Source organism: Mobula birostris, chromosome 2 (genome assembly GCF_030028105.1).
Source record: "Mobula birostris isolate sMobBir1 chromosome 2, sMobBir1.hap1, whole genome shotgun sequence".
Taxonomy (NCBI): domain Eukaryota; kingdom Metazoa; phylum Chordata; class Chondrichthyes; order Myliobatiformes; family Myliobatidae; genus Mobula; species Mobula birostris.
In genome coordinates this window covers 106,955,076-106,971,848 of record NC_092371.1, presented here as the reverse complement: position 1 = coordinate 106,971,848, position 16,773 = coordinate 106,955,076, and the positions used below count along the sequence as shown (strand labels likewise).

The 16,773-nt window shown below is 46.4% G+C and overlaps 1 pseudogene; it reads right to left on the bottom strand.

Moving 5' to 3' along the window:
* LOC140210831 (uncharacterized) overlaps window positions 1–15,852 on the bottom strand; it is a 48,817-nt pseudogene extending 32,965 nt beyond the window's left edge.
* Window positions 15,853–16,773: the final 921 nt, after the last annotated feature.

Genomic DNA, 16,773 nt, shown 5'->3' with positions numbered 1-16,773 from the left:
GTCCTTGATTCATTCAAATCCAATAATTTGTAGACTGTCGTCCCTTCTGGCCAACAAGGATATTTGTCCCCAGGCAAGAGATTTGAGAGAGAAACATAACTGCAGTCAGCTTGTCTTCTTCAGTCTGTAGAAAGTTTCTTTTTCAGTCTGTAGAAAGTCAAGCAGGAAATTCAAGGGAAACCTCTTCACCCACAGTGCAGACTGTCCAGAACCCATCACCAAAGGGAACGTGAGAGGTGAATAGCAGGATGGAATTAAAAGGATTCTCATGGAGCAGAAACACTGGAAGGGTCGAGCTCAATGGTCCCCAAACTCCGGGTCACGGACTGATACCAGGCCGCGAAGCATGCAGGGGTGCAGCGGTAGCCTGAACGCAGCCAGCACATCTTTAAGAAAAAAGCCGAAATAAACAAGCTAATTGATTAGGTGCCGCCTGGCACGTAAATGTCGGCCCAGCTCAGAGGCGATTGCCAATTTCACTTGCTCTACGCAATAGTACCTAATTAATTAGCTTGTTTATTTCGGCTTTTTTCTTAAAGATGTGCTGGGTGCGTTTCGGTTACCGCTGCACCCCTGCATGCTTCGCAGCCCGGTATCGGTCCACAGCCCGGAGGTTGGGGACCACTGGTCTAGCTGGACTGAGTTGACTCCCTACTGCACATGGGGTGAGTTGGAAATTCAGCAACTACCTGAGGCAAAGTTTAAAATAGAACTGAATTATGAATCACAGATCCAGAATATTAATTTACAGTCCCATTGAAGGTCAACATCAGCAGAAGAAACTCTGCTCATGTCCAGTGGCCAGGGTGTCGAACTGTGAGTGATAGGTAGCAGCAATAATTACTGAGTTCAACACCAACAGTGTCTTTTGAATTTGCCTCTGGATTCAGCAACTTTGATGGTTAAATATCCAGCATGAGGCATATTTAAACTTTGTCCTCACTGTGAACTTGGTAGTGTCTCTGAAGTTTGGTTACCTGACTGAATCGCTTCCCACATTCAGAGCAGGAGAACGGCCTCTCGCCAGTGTGAACTCGCAAGTGTACCTGCAGGTGGGATGTTTGAGTGAATCGCTTACCACAGTCTGAGCAGGTGAATGGCCTCTCCCTAGTGTGAACTCGCTGATGTATTTTCAATGCAGATAACCGACTGAATCCTTTCCCACAATTTGAGCAGGTGAACAACCACTCCCCAGTGTGAACTGACTGGTGTCTAAGAAGGTCAGATGACTGAGTGAATCCCTTCCCACAGTCTGAGCAGGTGAATGGTTTCTTCCCAGTGTGAACTGACTGATGTGTCTGCAGGTGAGATGGGCGAGTGAATCGCTTCCCACAGTCTGAGCAGGTGAATGGTTTCTCCCCAGTGTGAATTCGCTGATGTCTATATAAGTTGGATGAGAAAGTGAATCCCTTTCCACAGTCTGAGCAGGTAAACGGCCTCTCCCCAGTGTGAACTCGCTCATGTACCTTCAGCTGATATGATGATTTGAATCCTTTCCCACAGTCTGAGCAGGTGAATGGTTTCTTATCAGTGTGAACTCGTTGATGTAGCTTCAGTTGAGATGACCGTGGAAATCCCTTCCCACAGTCTGAGCAAGTAAACGGCATCTTCCCAGTGTGAACTGATTAGTGTTTCAGTAGGTCAGATGACTGAATGGATTCCTTCCCACATTCTGAGGTGAACTGAACAGTGAGCCAGTTGGTCAGATAACTGAGTAAATCCCTTCCACATGACAGAACGAGAATGATATCTCCCTGCTATCAACTCATTAAGTCAGATGCCTGACGTAGTGACTCCCTTGTACAATCAATGCAGTTGAAGACCTAGTGTTCTCAGCACGTCAGTTCTAGTGGATTCACTGAGTCACAACAGAAAACTTCACCTCGGTCACAAAGCAAATTCCCAGCTGGAATGAGATAATTCTTCACCTCCAAGGATCAACAATAACTATATTGGTGTTACAGAGGAAATATCTGGTCACTCCTTTAAATGTGCACAGAGACAGCAAACCTGAGGTGCTCGAGTTTGCAATTCCCGTTCACAAATGCTTCGTCATTTCTAACCCTGTAAGATTTATAAAAGAGGGACAGCATTTTAGATGTGATAATCTGAGTCTTTATGGTGAGCTCTGACATCACACTGTAACAGCGAAATTCAACCCACGTTGAAGAAACACCTTCTCCTCTTCTAACTGGGCATAGATCAGTCATCTGGACTGACCATCAAATTCTCTGATTGCTTTTCTGTCTGTATCAGAATGGGCCATTACTGCCCATCTCCAACCTGTATTCAGAGTTTTAGAGGTCAAGAAAGAGGAAGATTTTGGCCTCCTAAGGGGTATTAAGGTGGATTAATCCCCAGGGCCTGATGGGATTTACCTCAGGTTACTAAAGGTGGCCCTTGACCAGTATTCTTGTGTCCTCTCTAGCAACAGGCGAGGTCCTGGAGACTGGAGAGTGGATAATATTGTACCTGTATTTAAAAAGGGAACAAGGGAAAATCCTGGGAACTATAGACTAGTGAGTCTCACGTCAGTTGTAAGGAAATTGCTACAGAAAATTGTTAAGGATAAGATACATAAGCATTTGACAATAGACAATAGGTGCAGGAGTAGGCCATTCAGCCCTTCGAGCCAGCACCACCATTCACTGTGATGATGGCTGATCATCCACAATCAGTACCCTTTTCCTGCCTTCTCCCCATATCCCTTCACTCCGCTATCTTTAAGAGCTCTATCTGTTTTTTTGAAAGAATCCAGAGAATTGGCCTCCACTGCCTGCTGAGGCAGAGCATTCCATAGAACCACAACCCTCTGTGTGAAAAAGTTTTTCCTCAACTCCATTCTAAATTGTCCACCCCTTATTCTTAAACTGTGGCCTCTGGTTCTAGACTCCCCCAACATTGGGAGCATGTTTCCTGCCTCTAGCGTGTCCAATCGCTTAATAATCTTATATGTTTTAATCAGATCCCCTCTCATCCTTCTAAATTCCAGTGTATACAAGCCCAGTCGCTCCAATCTTTCAACATATGACAGTCCTGCCATCCAGGGAATTAACCTCGTGAATCTACGCTGCCTTCCCTCAATAGCTAGAATGTCCTTCCTCAAATTTGGAGACCAAAACTGTACACAATACTCCAGGTGTGGTCTCACCAGGGCCCTATACAGCTGCAGAAGGACCTCTTTGCTCCTATACTCAACTCCCCTTGTTATGAAGACCAACATGCCATGAGCTTTCTTCACTGTCTGCTGTACCTGCAAGCTTACTTTCAGTGTCTGATGAACAAATACACCTAGATCTCATTGTACTTCCCCTTTTCCTAACTTCACACCATTCAGATAGTAATCTGCCTTCCTGCTCTTGCCAACAAAGTGGGTAACCTCAAATTTATCCACATTAAACTGCATCTGCCCACTCACCCAACCTTTCCCAAGTCATTTGGAAACACATGGCCTAATTAGGGACAACCAGAATGGCTTTGAGCAGGGCAAGCCATGGCTTACCAGCTTGACTGAGTTTTTTGACAAGGTGATGAGAGAGATTAATGAGGGTAGTAGGGCAGTGGATGTTGTCTACATGGATGTTAGTAAGGCCTTTGACAAAGTCCCTCATGGGAGGCTAACCCAGAATGCTTATGGAATGCTTGTTTTTATTAGTTGAGGCACTGAGTTCTAAAGTCCGGACGTTATGTTGCAACTTTATAAAACTTTGGTTTAGCCATATCTGGAGTACAGTTCTGATCACCCAACTTTTGGAACGATGCTGAGGCTTTGGAGAGGGTGCAGAAGTAGTTCACCGGGATGCTGCCTGGCTTAGAACACACGTGCTATCACAAGAGTCTGGATAAACTTGGGTTGGTTTCTCTGGAGCGTTGGAGGCTGAGGGGAGAGTTGATACATGTTTATAAGATTATGAGAGGCATAGAAAGACTGGAGAGAGAGTATGTGCTTCCCAGGGTTGAACTGTCAAATACCAGAGGGCATGCATTGACGGTGAGAGTGGGTAGGTTAAGGGGGTGGGAGGGGTAAGTTTTTTACTCAGAGTCATTCATGCCTGGAATGCAATGCTTAGTATGGTGGATTTTGTTCTATTTCTCCATATAGCACTAATTGGCAATTTCAGTGACTGGACGATAAGATTCCTCATTGGAGATTAAATCAGAACGATATTTTTGTTGAGAGTCCCTAATCCATGGAATTGCTCGGCAGTGTTTGGGAGACCCATCCGCTCATATTCCCTCCGCCTGCGCTTCCAAACACACCTTACGGACTGGTGCGGAAAGCGGTAAAATGTCACCCATGACAGCCTCTTTACCCAGAAATCCCCATGATTAAGATGCCCATCTATCCGTCCCGCTTACAGTAATGCGCATGCGCAGCCGTAATGGCGCCGACCCCATTGCAGCTCGGCAGAAATCTCAGTGGAGCCCGAATTGGGAGGTGGGGCTGACAGAGAGGGAAAGGACCGAGACTGTCCCGAATTTGCGAGGCCACCATATTTCCGGAACTCACAGGAGTTTTCCTTTAGCCGCGATGTCGACACCAGTACTGATGGATCCCAACTCCGCAGTCCTGCTGCCGATTCACCAGCGCCGTTAGTCCGCTGAGCGCATGCGCAATGACGGGAATATTCTTCGCCCTTTACGCCTGCGCATTTGATCGCTGGGTCATTGACGGCGACTTATGAAGCGCTGCGCTGTTTGGAGCAACGATCACAAAATGTTGGAGAAACTCAGGTCTCGGACGGAGAGTAGCTCCTGAGCAGCTAGCCATTGCTAATGAACGAATGACACCTGTTAAAACTCACCTGAACATGTCTTTTACAGTCCTAACGCACCATGGGCAATAGAAAAGTCACTGTTGCAAACAGTGCAGAGAGCAACATTGTCATTATTTTTGACCCCTATTAGGCAGGGGTACACTTTAGTGTAGTCTGGACTGACGTACGTTTTATATTTTTTTTGGAATACTGCCATGGCACGCTCTCTCTCTCACTTGTCGATCTCGCTCCTGCGCTCACTCTCCCTCGCTCTCATCGTGTCTCTCTTACTCTAAAAAAATTGATTTCTGGGACATTGTATATAATTTGCGGGTATCAGGGAGCCACTATTAATATGTGGGAGACTCCCGGAACTTCCGGGAGACGTGAGATGTCTGGAAATATCAAGAGGCATCCCCTACCTTGAGAGAAATAAAATTGACCATCTGCCTTATTTACACACTTAATAATAATATATACTTCTGCATGATCACCCTGAGCATCCTACATTCTCAGGAAAACAATCTGTGACAGAGATGGAGAACACTTGGTAAATGCACTTTGCGCGCGCGCGCACACACACACAGTTGTAGTTCTGCTGTCATTCTTACAAGGTATTGGCTTTATGGTACTTCCCCGCCATATATGGGGGAATATTCTTTTTCTTTAGTGATGGGATGTGCAAATGTGTATATATTGTTTGTGTGCTGTATGTAGCGCAGATACTTTTATTTTAAATATGATTGTAACTATATTGTGGCGTGCATCTAGTCTAAATCGTGTGTAGTCCTAATTTAACTTTGTGCATAATTGACAGGGTTTTTCACTCTCAGAGATCGAGCTGCGATGAGTTCACACTGGACAAATAATATGCAGCTACTCATTGTGTCATGGTAGATACCTTTTTGTAAATATTGGCAGTTTTCTTTTTGCTAATTTTTGTAAGCTTGATTTTTGACACGCCAGCTGTTTTTTCCTTTTGGTCAGAACCCACTCCTTTATACTTCATTGTCGCCAAACAATTGATACAAGAATGTACAATCATCACAGCGATATTTGATTCTGCACTTCCCGCTCCCTTGATTACAAATCAATAGTAAATATTAAAAATTTAAATTATAAATCATAAATAAAAAATAGAAAAATGGAAAGTAAAGAAGTGCAAAAAAACCGAGAGGCAGGCCCGGATATTTGGAGGGTACGGCCCAGATCCAGGTCAGGATCCGTTCAGCAGTCTTATCACAGTTGGAAAGAAGCTGTTCCCAAATCTGGCCGTACGAGTCTTCAAGCTCCTGAGCCTTCTCCTGGAGGGAAAAGGGACGAAAAGTGTGTTGGCTGGGTGGGTCATGTCCTTGATTATCCTGGCAACACTGCTCCAACAGCGTGCGGTGTAAAGTGAGTCCAAGGACGGAAGATTGGTTTGTGTGATGTGCTGCGCCGTGTTCACGATGTTCTGCAGCTTCTTCCAGTCTTGGACAGGACAACTTCCATACCAGGTTGTGATGCACCCTAGAAGAATGCTTTCTACAGTGCATCTATAAAAATTAGTGAGGGTTTTAGGGGACAGGCCAAATTTCTTTAGTTTTCTCAGGAAGTAAAGGTGCTGGTGGGCCTTCTTGGCAGTGGACTCTGCTTGGTTGGACCAAGTCAGGTCATTTGTGATATTGACCCCAAGGAACTTAAAGCTTTTGACCTGTTCCACTTGTGCACCACCGATGTAAATTGGGTCGTGTGGTTCGCTACTCCTTCTGAAGTCAATAATCAATTCCTTCGTCTTGCTGACGTTGAGGATAGATAATTGTCTTTGCATCATGCCACCAGGTTCTTAATTTCCTCTCTGTACTCACACTCATCATTACCTGAGATACAGCCTATAGTTGTTGTGTCATCAGCAAACTTATATATTGAGTTCAATGGAAACTTGGCCACACAATCATGGGTGTACAGTGAGTACAGCAGGGGGCTGAGTACACAGCCTTGTGGAGCACCAGTGCTCAGAGTGATTGTAGAGGAGAGCTTGTCCCCTATTTTTACAGCCTGGGTCCTGTCTGTGAGGAAGTTGAAGATCCAGCTGCAGATCTGAGTGCTAAGGCCCAGGTTCCGGAGCTTAGGAACCAGTTTATTTGGCATGATGGTATTAAAGGCAGAGCTGTAGTCAATGAAAAGGAGCCTTACATATGCGTCTTTATTCTCCAGGTGTTCTAAGGAGGAATGTAGGACCAGAGAGATGGCATCTGCCGTTGACGTGTTGCTCCGATAGGTGAATTGCAAAGCATCAAGGCTGTGGTCGATGTGTGCCATAACCAGTCGCTCGAAGCACTTCATAGCAATTGATGTCAGAGCCACAGGTCGATAGTCATTCAGGCATGCCACCTTGCTCTTCTTCGGCACTGGGATTATCGTTGCCTTCTTAAAACACGAGGGGATCTTAGACTGAAGCAAGGAGCAGTTGAAGATGTCAGCAAACACTCCAGCTAGCTCACTTGCACAGGCCCAAAGAACCCATCCCAGGACGCCATCTGGGCCTGTCGCCTTCCTTGGCCCTTCTAACATCCTCCTTGGTGACGATGAATCTCGATGCCACCAGGTCTGGTTCATCCGGAGGGAGCGGGACGCTCCTCTTCTGTTCGAATCTTGCGTAGAATACGTTAAGTTTGTCAGGAAGAGAAGCGCCACAGTTATTGATATTCCCAGCCTTTTCTTTGTGCCCAGTGATCTCATTTAGACCATGCCATAATCTACTGGCATCCCTCTGGTTAGGCTGGGCTGCCAACTTGGCTCGATATTTCCTCTTGGCGCCCTGAATGGCTTTCCGGAGTTCATGCCTGGATTCCGTGTAGCGACTGGTATCACCGGACCTAAAAGCCCCAGCTCCAGCCTTCAAAAGGAACTTGACCCCCTCATATTTCATCCAAAGTTTCCGGTTATGGAATACCCGGATCATCTTGCAAGACACACAGTCCTCCGTGCATTTCCAAATAAAGTACTTAACAGCTGAGGCATACTCATCATGGTTAGCTGCCGAGTCCTTGAATACTAACCAGTCCACCGATTCAAAGCAGTCATGGAGGACCTCATCCGTTTCCTCCGTCCAACGCGACACTACTTTTGACACTGTGACCTCCCGCTTTAGTTTCTGTTTGTAAGCCGGGAGGAGGAGTACGGTCTGATGGTCCGATTTTTCGAAGTGAGGTCGTGGGATGGAACGGTAGCCATCCTTGACTGCTGTGTAGCAGTGGTCAAGTATATTCGGGCCTCTAGTGGGGCAGGAGACATGTTGGTATAACTTTGGCAGCACCTTTCTGAGTTTGGCCTGGTTAAAGTCCCTGGCAGTAATGAGCAAAGCCTCTGGATAACTGGTCTCAAGTTCACTGATGTTGGCATATGGTATGTTCAAAGCACACTCCACGTCCGCCTGGGGGGGAATGTAGACTGCTGTCAGTATGACCGAGGTGAATTCCTGTGGCAGATAGTAGGGACGACATTTCACCGACAGGTGTTCCAGGTCCGGGCTGCAGGAGCTTGTCAGTGCCACTGTGTCCGAGCGCCATGCGGTATTGATCAGTAGGCAGACACCACCTCCCCTCATCTTGCCCGAAGATGCCGTGCGGTCCATCCGCTGGATCAAAAATCCCTCTGGTTGGATGGCACAGTCAGGGGTGGCAGGGGAGAGCCAGGTCTCGGTGAAACAGAATACACAGCAGTTCTGCATCTCCCTGCAGTAGGTGAGTCTCACTTTAAGATCTCCTTTAACATAGTCGTAGTGTATCCAGTTTTTCTTTATAACTCAAGCTCTCTCGCCCTGGTATGAATCTTTTCTGCACCCTTTCCAACTTAATAGCATCCTTTCTGTAGCTGGGAGACTAGAACTGTGCGCAATGTTCCAAGTGTGGAATCACCAAGGGTATTTACGAGAATGGTTTGAGGATTGAAAGGTTAATCATATGAAAAATGTTTGGTGGCTGTGCGCCTGTTCTCACTGGAATTCAGAAGAATGACTGGGAATCTCCTTGAAATCTATTGAATGATGAAAAGCCCGGAAAAATTTGATATGGAGAGTATGTTTCCTTCAGTGGAGGACTCTAAGACCAGAGGCACAGCTCCAGAATAAAGGGACATCCCTTTAGAAAGGGGAGGAGGAGGAGGAGGAATTTCTTTATTCAGAGAGTAACTTAACATCTGTCGGACGATGCTGAGGATGTTCTATGAGTCTGTGGTGGCCAGTGCGATCATGTTTGCTGTTGTGTGCTGGGGCAGCAGGTTGAGGGTAGCAGACACCAACAGAATCAACAAACCCATTCGTAAGACCAGTGATGTTGTGGGGATAGAACTGGACTCTCTGACGGTGGTGTCTGAAAAGAAGATGCTGTCCAAGTTGCATGCCATCTTGGACAATGTCTCCCATCCACTACATAATGTACTGGTTGGGCACAGGAGTACATTCAGCCAGAGACTCATTCCACCGAAATGCAACACAGAGCATCATAAGAAGTCATTCCTGCCGGTGGCCATCAAACTTTACAACTCCTCCCTTGGAGGGTCAGACAACCTGAGCCAATAGGCTGGTCCTGGACTTATTTCCTGACATAATTTACGTATTACTATTTAACTATTTATGGTTTTATTACTATTTAATTATTTATGGTGCTACTATAATGAAAACCTATTTCCCCCAGGATCAATAAAGTATGACTATGACTATAATGAATCTGTGGAATTGGTTGCCACAGGTGGCTGTTGAGACCAGGTCATTGGTATATTTAAAGTGTAAGCTGTCCCCCCCAACAGTACTCAAACAGGAGTACTTATTGTCAAGGGGCACAACCACTGGGGTATTCTCTAGTACCTGACCCTTCCCCTTCCCAACAGTGACCCACCTGTCTTCCTCCCATGGCCTTGGTGTGACCACCTGCCTCTAACTCCTCTCTATCAACTCCTCACTCTTCCTGACCAGACAAAGGTCATCGAGCTGCAGCTCCAGTTCCCTAACGCGGTGCTTTAGGAGCTGCAGCTCGGCACACCCGGCGCAGATGTGGATGTCCGGGAGGCTGCGAGATTCCAGGACCTCCCACATCCAACACCAAGAACAACAATCTGCCCTTCCCCCCTTTCCTCAAATAACAGGAAAAATTGAAAACCAAACCTTCTTCACCTCACCCGTTTCCGCCTAAGCCTTCACTCTGCAGCCCGCAAAATGATGCTGCCCAACGTCACATGCCTGCGCAGTCCCACCTCTCTAAACTCTGATGAAAAAATGAAAAATTCAAAATGGCTTCCGCCACACTCCCGCTCCAATTCTCAGACTTCCTTCTCCGAATGATGATGAACACTGCTTTTCTATGGCAACATTTCATGTAGATGTGCTGAATGGTTGGGAGGATTTTGCCTGTGATATACCGGCTGAATCTGCTGCCTTTTGTAGGATTTTGTGCTCAAAGGCATTGGTGTTCCCATACTAGGCTGTAATCAGCCAGTCAGTACACCTTCCACCACACATCTATAGAAGTTTGCCAAGGTTGCTGATGACAAGCTAAATCTCTGCAGGCTCCTCAGGAAGGAGAGGCACTGTTGTGTTTTCTCTGCAAATATATTTATATGATGGGTCCAGGACAGGTCCTCTGAGATAGTGACACCCAGGAATTTAAAGTTAGTGACCCTCTCTAACTCTGATCTTCCAAAGAGTATTAACTCATGGACCTCCAGTTTCTCTCTCCTGAAGCCTATAACCATTTCCTTGGTCTTATTGACATTGAGTGTAAAGTTGTTGTTATTACACTTTCAATCTCGCAAGGATTCAATCTCAATGAATGTATGTTGATTTATCACCCCCAACAGTGGTGTCATCAGCAAACTTATATATGGTGTTGGAGCTGTACTTGGTCACACAGTCATAGGTGTAAAGCAAGTAGAGCAGGGGACTGAGCACTCATCCCTCTGGTGCTCCCATGCTGATGGAGATCATGGAGATGTTTTCAAAAATCTGAACTGACTGGGTTCTGCAAGTGAGGACATCCAGGATCCAATTGCACAAGGGGGTATTGTGGCCCAGGTTTTGGAGTTTACTGATTAGTTTTGAGGGGATGATGGCATTAAATGCTCAACTGTATTCGCTAAAGGGCATCTTGATGTATGATCTGTCAGGGCACTGGAGCAGGGATCCAATTGCAGACCCAGTACAGTGCACACAGTGAAATTAATTGAGTAACAAATCCTGAGGTGCAAACAACATCGGTGTCAAAGTTCAGGCAGAGATCAAAACATCCAGAGAAATCCAAAAACCAGAATCAGGAAAACAGGCAGAGTCAATATTCAGGCAGACAAAGTTCAGATACGAATGCAGGAAAGGGTCAGGAAAATTCACTGGCACAATCTAGCAACAAACAGATGAAAACACAGGACTGAAATACACTGAGCAATAAACAGAGAGGCAGATGATAGGTGGAGCACAATGAGACACGGGTGGCAGCAATACAGGTAATAATTAGAAACAGATGAGAGATGGACAGGACCAGGGACAGGAGCACATAGCAATACAAAACCACAAGCTGACAGCACCTCCCCCTCTACGGATGCCTTCTGGCATCATGGCAGGTACAGCTGGGTGCTGGTGATGAAAGTCCCTCATGAGAAAGGGATCCAGGATGTTATGGTCAGCCCTCTGACTCATCAATGAACCATGTGGAAGAGGGATGGCTCATGAAAGGCTTGATGTGGGACACATGGAAGGTGGGATTAATGTGGCGGAGAGTGGAGGGAAGTTTGAGATGGACGGCAGCAGGGCTGATAACTTCAGCAATGGGAAAGGGGCTGATGAATCGAGGGGTGAGCTTGCAGGAATCCGCCTTGAGGGGCAGGTCTAGGGTTGAAAGCCACACATGCTGACCCTGGCAGTAACCTGGGGCCTTGGATCCATGGCGGTCAGCTTCCCACTTGATCCTAGCAGAGGCACAGAAGAAGGTAGAAAGTGTGCCTTCATGTCCGCTGTCAACAGTGGATGAATGCCTCGGCTGATGGAATGCCAACCTCCTCCTGGGCAGGAAACAGTGGAGGTTGGCAGCCAAGGCAGCACTGGAAGGGGGATAGGTCAGTGGGTGAGGACAGATGAGAGTTTATGGCGTACTCGGACCAGGTTAGCTGCTGACTCCACATGGAGGGGTTCTGGGAGACCAGACACTGCAATACAGTCTCTAGCTGTTGGTTGGCCTGCTCGGTCTGGCCATTGGTCAGTGGGTGGAATCCTGAAGACAGACACATGAAGGCACCCAGAAGATTACAGAATACCTTCCAAAAGTTAGATGTGAATTGAGAGCCCCTCTATGACACAATATCTACAGGTAAACCATGTAACTTAAAAGCATGCAAAACTAGTAATTTGGCTGTTTCTTTGGCAGAGGGGAGTTTAGGTAAAGGAATGAAGTGTACAGACTTGGAGAAATGATCAACTACTGTGAGAATGGTGGAATTACCACCTGATGGGGAAGACCGGTGACAAAATCCAGGGCTACGTGGGACCAGGGTCACTTGTGGATAGACAGGGGTTGTAACAGACCAGCAGGTAACCGGTTAGAATTATTACCTTGAGCATAGACCAAGCAGGCTGAGACAAAGTTGTGGATGTCATCTCTCATGGAGGGCCACCAGAACCACTAACTGATGAAGGCTGAGTACGCTTGGTTCCAGGGTGACAGGGAGTGGGCATCTGGTTTTCCATTCTTGGAACCAGGGTGGAAGGACAGAGTAAAATTGAATGTCGAGAAAAACAGGGACCAACAAGCTTGACGGGAGTTGTGACACTTGGCTGTACAGATATATTCCAGATTCTTGTGATCAATTCAGACTAAGAATGGCACCTTTGCTCCCTCCAGTCAATACCTCCACTCCTCCAGAGCTAACTTCACAGCCAGCAACTCCCGGTTTCCGACATAATATTTCCACTCCGTAGATTGAGGCAGTGAGAGAAGAAGGCGCAGGGGTGTACCTTCTTATCCTTGGCCGAGCACTGAGAGAGAACAGCTTCTACACCAATTTCAGAAGCAGCCACCTCCAGAATGAACTTCCAGTCTGTGTCCGGTTGAATCAGGATGGGGACAGAGGGGAAACATTCCTTCTGGTCAGAGAATGCTTTTCCAGCAGCAGGGGACCAGAAGAATCTGACAGCCGATGAGGTAACAGCAGTAAGTGGTGCAGCCAGTGTACTGTAATTGAGTAACAAATCCAGAAGTGCAAACAAAGTCAGTGTCAAAGTTCAAACAAAGATAAAAACATCCAGAGGAATCCAAAAACCAGAATGAGGAAAACAGGTAGAGGCGATAGTCAGACAGACAGAGTACAGATACAAATGCTGGAAAGGCTCAGGAAAATTCACTGGCACAATCTAGCAACAAACAGGTGAAAACACAGGACTGAACTACACTGAGCAATAAGCAGAGAGGCAGATGATAGGTGGAGCACAATGAGACACAGGTGGCAGCAATACAAGTGATAATGAGAAACAGATGAGAGACGGAGTAGTCAGTAATACAGGGGCCGGAATAGAGCAGGAGCACATGGCAATACAAAACTACAGACTGACAGCTGGGGGAAAACACACAAAAAGACAGGGTTCAACTGGAGATACTGACAGTATCTTTGCTGTCCAAATGTTCCATGGTTGTGTGAAGAGCCAATAAGATGGCATCTGCTGTAGACAGGGCCAGACTTTAGGCAGGGCTAGGCTGGGCTGCAGCCCAGGGGCCCGAGCTGAGGGGGGCCCAAAATAGGTAGCTATCATCATGGTGGACAAAAAAAAATAGGAGAGTGGAGCACAGAAAAGAAAAAAGACACAAGAAAATGAGGACCTTGAGAAAGAAGCATTAAAAAGGACATTGAAATTGACAGAGTTTTTTAAATCTGTTCTCAATGATGCAGCAGTACCATCGCTCGTCACAGTCCGAAACCGGAGGACAAACGGAGACTTGTTCAACAGCTAGCGCTAGCACCAGCGTTAGCACAGGACCACTGTCCTTGCCACAGTCAGCAGCTAATGTTGAAGAAGCAGAGAGCATGACTTTGGGATCTCCAACCACAGAGGCCTCCAAACAACCAAGTCGGACCACCATTAATGTTAACGTTACCGCTTCTGAAGATCCTTACAGCACTGATCCTGCTCGCTGGGGAAAGGAAACGTTAGATGATTCAGTCCGAGTGTACTGGGCTAAGAAAGGGCCGGAGTCCTGCCAGAATAAGGATGTGGATATCAAAGCTTTGGAATGAGTATACAAACAGCAGAGATGTTTTATCTCCACATTTCACGTCAAACGCAAGCTCGTAAATGGTGAGTACATATCAAGGCAATGACTCTTATATTCCCCTTCCATCGGCTGTGTGTTTTGTTTTCCATGCCGCATCTTCAGTGATGGTAACTGTCAGTCCATCTTCGAAGCTGGCTTTAGCGACTGGAAACATGCCGCTGAGCGCATAGGAGAGCATGAAAATAGTGAACACCGCAGGAGAACGCTACTGACCTACGTTACACTAGCGTCTGACAGTGGAAGAATAGGTACAGAACTGCAAAAACAGTTCGAGTCAGAGTATGTCTACTGGACCGACATATTGAGAAGAGTGTTGGTGGTTCTGAAGGTTTTGGTCAAGAGGGGACTGACTATCTGAGACTCCAGTGACATATTTGGCAGGCCCGATTAACGGCAACTACATAGGCTCAGATCCACAATGGGACAGGACAGGCTGAGTCATCTTACTCTGATGTCACTTGAAAGTGATCTTGTTCGGAAACTGGGTTTTAGTGATCTGATCAAGGACTTTGCTGTGAAGGAATCCGGAAGAACTGAGCTTCAATTTTGAAAAACAAGCATCTGACTTTGTAAGTATCTAGGCTTGTGTGTCAGTGCTGTTCATGTTTTTGTGGCAATAAGCTAATAGTTGACTGTTTACAAACTTAGTAAATAATAAGTGGTCTTTACTCTGCAAGCTACACAGTACAGCAATAGGTTAGTATGTGTTAGATCTCATTTTTCAAAAAGATTGTTGGAGTATTGTCAAGTTTCCCAGTTCGCCATTGTGCCATCACTCTTGGTCTTTTTTCTCTCATTTCCATTTTACTTTCACAGAATACACGGTTGAGAAAAATACCTAGATAAAAATGCTTTGGCATTGTTTGAGAAATAAGGCCTATGGTATGTGCAGCAGTAGTTAAATAAAGATTTAGGATTGGGTACATCATACTTCATCTCCCACCTAACTTTACTAAGCCAACTAAGCCTCGGTCAATTTTTGAGTGCTTTAGATGCTGTCCTTCAAACTAAGAATCTGCATTACTTTCTGTCCTCCCTCTTAAGGCCTGTAAGCTCATAGCCTACGTATTGTACTAAACCAATGTCTTGGTCCACAGCTTTGATATTTAGACCAGTACAACCTTTGCTCTTGTTCTTGCCTTTTTTTGCCTGGTACAGCAGCATTTTACTGTGTCGGCAGGGGCCCATCAGGGCCTCCAGCCCAGGGGCGCCGGCCCCTGGCTTCCAAGCACCTTGAAATCTCGTCCTTAATCATGGACTCTAACATCTTGACAACAGTCGTAGAATACACCTTCTGGTGCTACTTAGACACGTCTTCAGTGATGAACCCAGGGTCGCAAGGCGTTTCGGGTCTTTAATCATCAGACACCCTAGCCCGTACGATCCAGCCAGGGATGATCAGCCCCTGACTTGTGTCCAAGTGGCAAACTGCTCCACGGATCCCCCCTCCAGATCCACAGCCACCGCGAGGCCTTTTCAGCATCCTCCAGAATGTTCTTGGTGGCTCTTCTGCACTGCAGTCCTTTAACTCCAAGGAGTCTAAGAGTCCGCTGTAATGAATGGCCAGCAAAGCCCCAGTACCCAACCTCAACTGGCTGACAGTGAGTTCTCCAGCCATTGCTCTTAAGTTCCCGCAGGTTTGGTCTCACTGAATTACTTGTTCCATGCTTTTCCTTGACGCCAAACTGTGCTGAGCCTATGCTCATCGTGAGGATGCACATAGTTTGGAGCTTCAGGTCAGCATTGTCCTTCGATATCACCTCCTGAATCTTGTCTACATCCTCATCCAACTGGAGCCACTCCATCTTGTTAGCGGCAGGCCACTTCACCTGACGCTGTTCCGACTTCCTGCTTTGTGTTGCTTGGAGGTCCCGGGCACTGTGGGGTGACTCAGTGCCTGGCTCCTCCTCTGTCTGACCAGGTTCAGTAGTCAGCACTGCAGAACCTGTAGTTCTAGTGACTGCTCCTGTGTGCTGCTTCACTTGTTCCCTCCTCAAGCATGCCACCTTTCTCTGGTGGATCTTCAGACCTCTCAGGATTTTGCACACCTTGCTTCAGATACAGACTGAAGTCAGGCCGGCTAACTTATAAATTTCCTGTTTTTTGGCTCTCTTCCTTCATAAAGAATTGAGTGGCATTTGCAATTTTCTACTCCTCTACAACAAATCCAGAATTTAGTAATCCTTCAAAGATCACTACTAATGCCTGCATGATCCCTGCAGCTATCTCCTTCTCAACCCTGGGGTGTAGTCCAGCTCTTCTGGGTGGCTTGTCTACCTTGAAACATTTTGGCTTCCCAGTATCTTCCACTTAGTAATAGTGACTCACTGCCGCCCCTGATGCTCTCGAATTTCTGGCTAACTTCCACAAGGAAGCAAAGCATCAATTCAGTTCATCTGACATTTCATTGTCCCCCATTACAACCTCTCCAGTGTCATTTTCCAGCAGTCCACTGTCCAGTCTGGCTGCTCTTGTACTCTTTTTTTTAAAACTAAATTGGTGTCCTCTTTTCTATTATTGGCTAGTTTACCCTCATATTTCTTTTCTCTCCTTAACGCTTTTTTGCTGCTGTGTGTTTTTTAAAATTTTCCAAGTCTCTAGCTTTGCACTAAGTTTTGCTTTTTACTGCATTCCGTCTCTTTTGCTTCCCTGTCAGTCATGGTTGCCTCATTCTCTCTTTAGAATACATCCTCTACTTTGGCATGAATTGATCTTGTGCCTTCTGA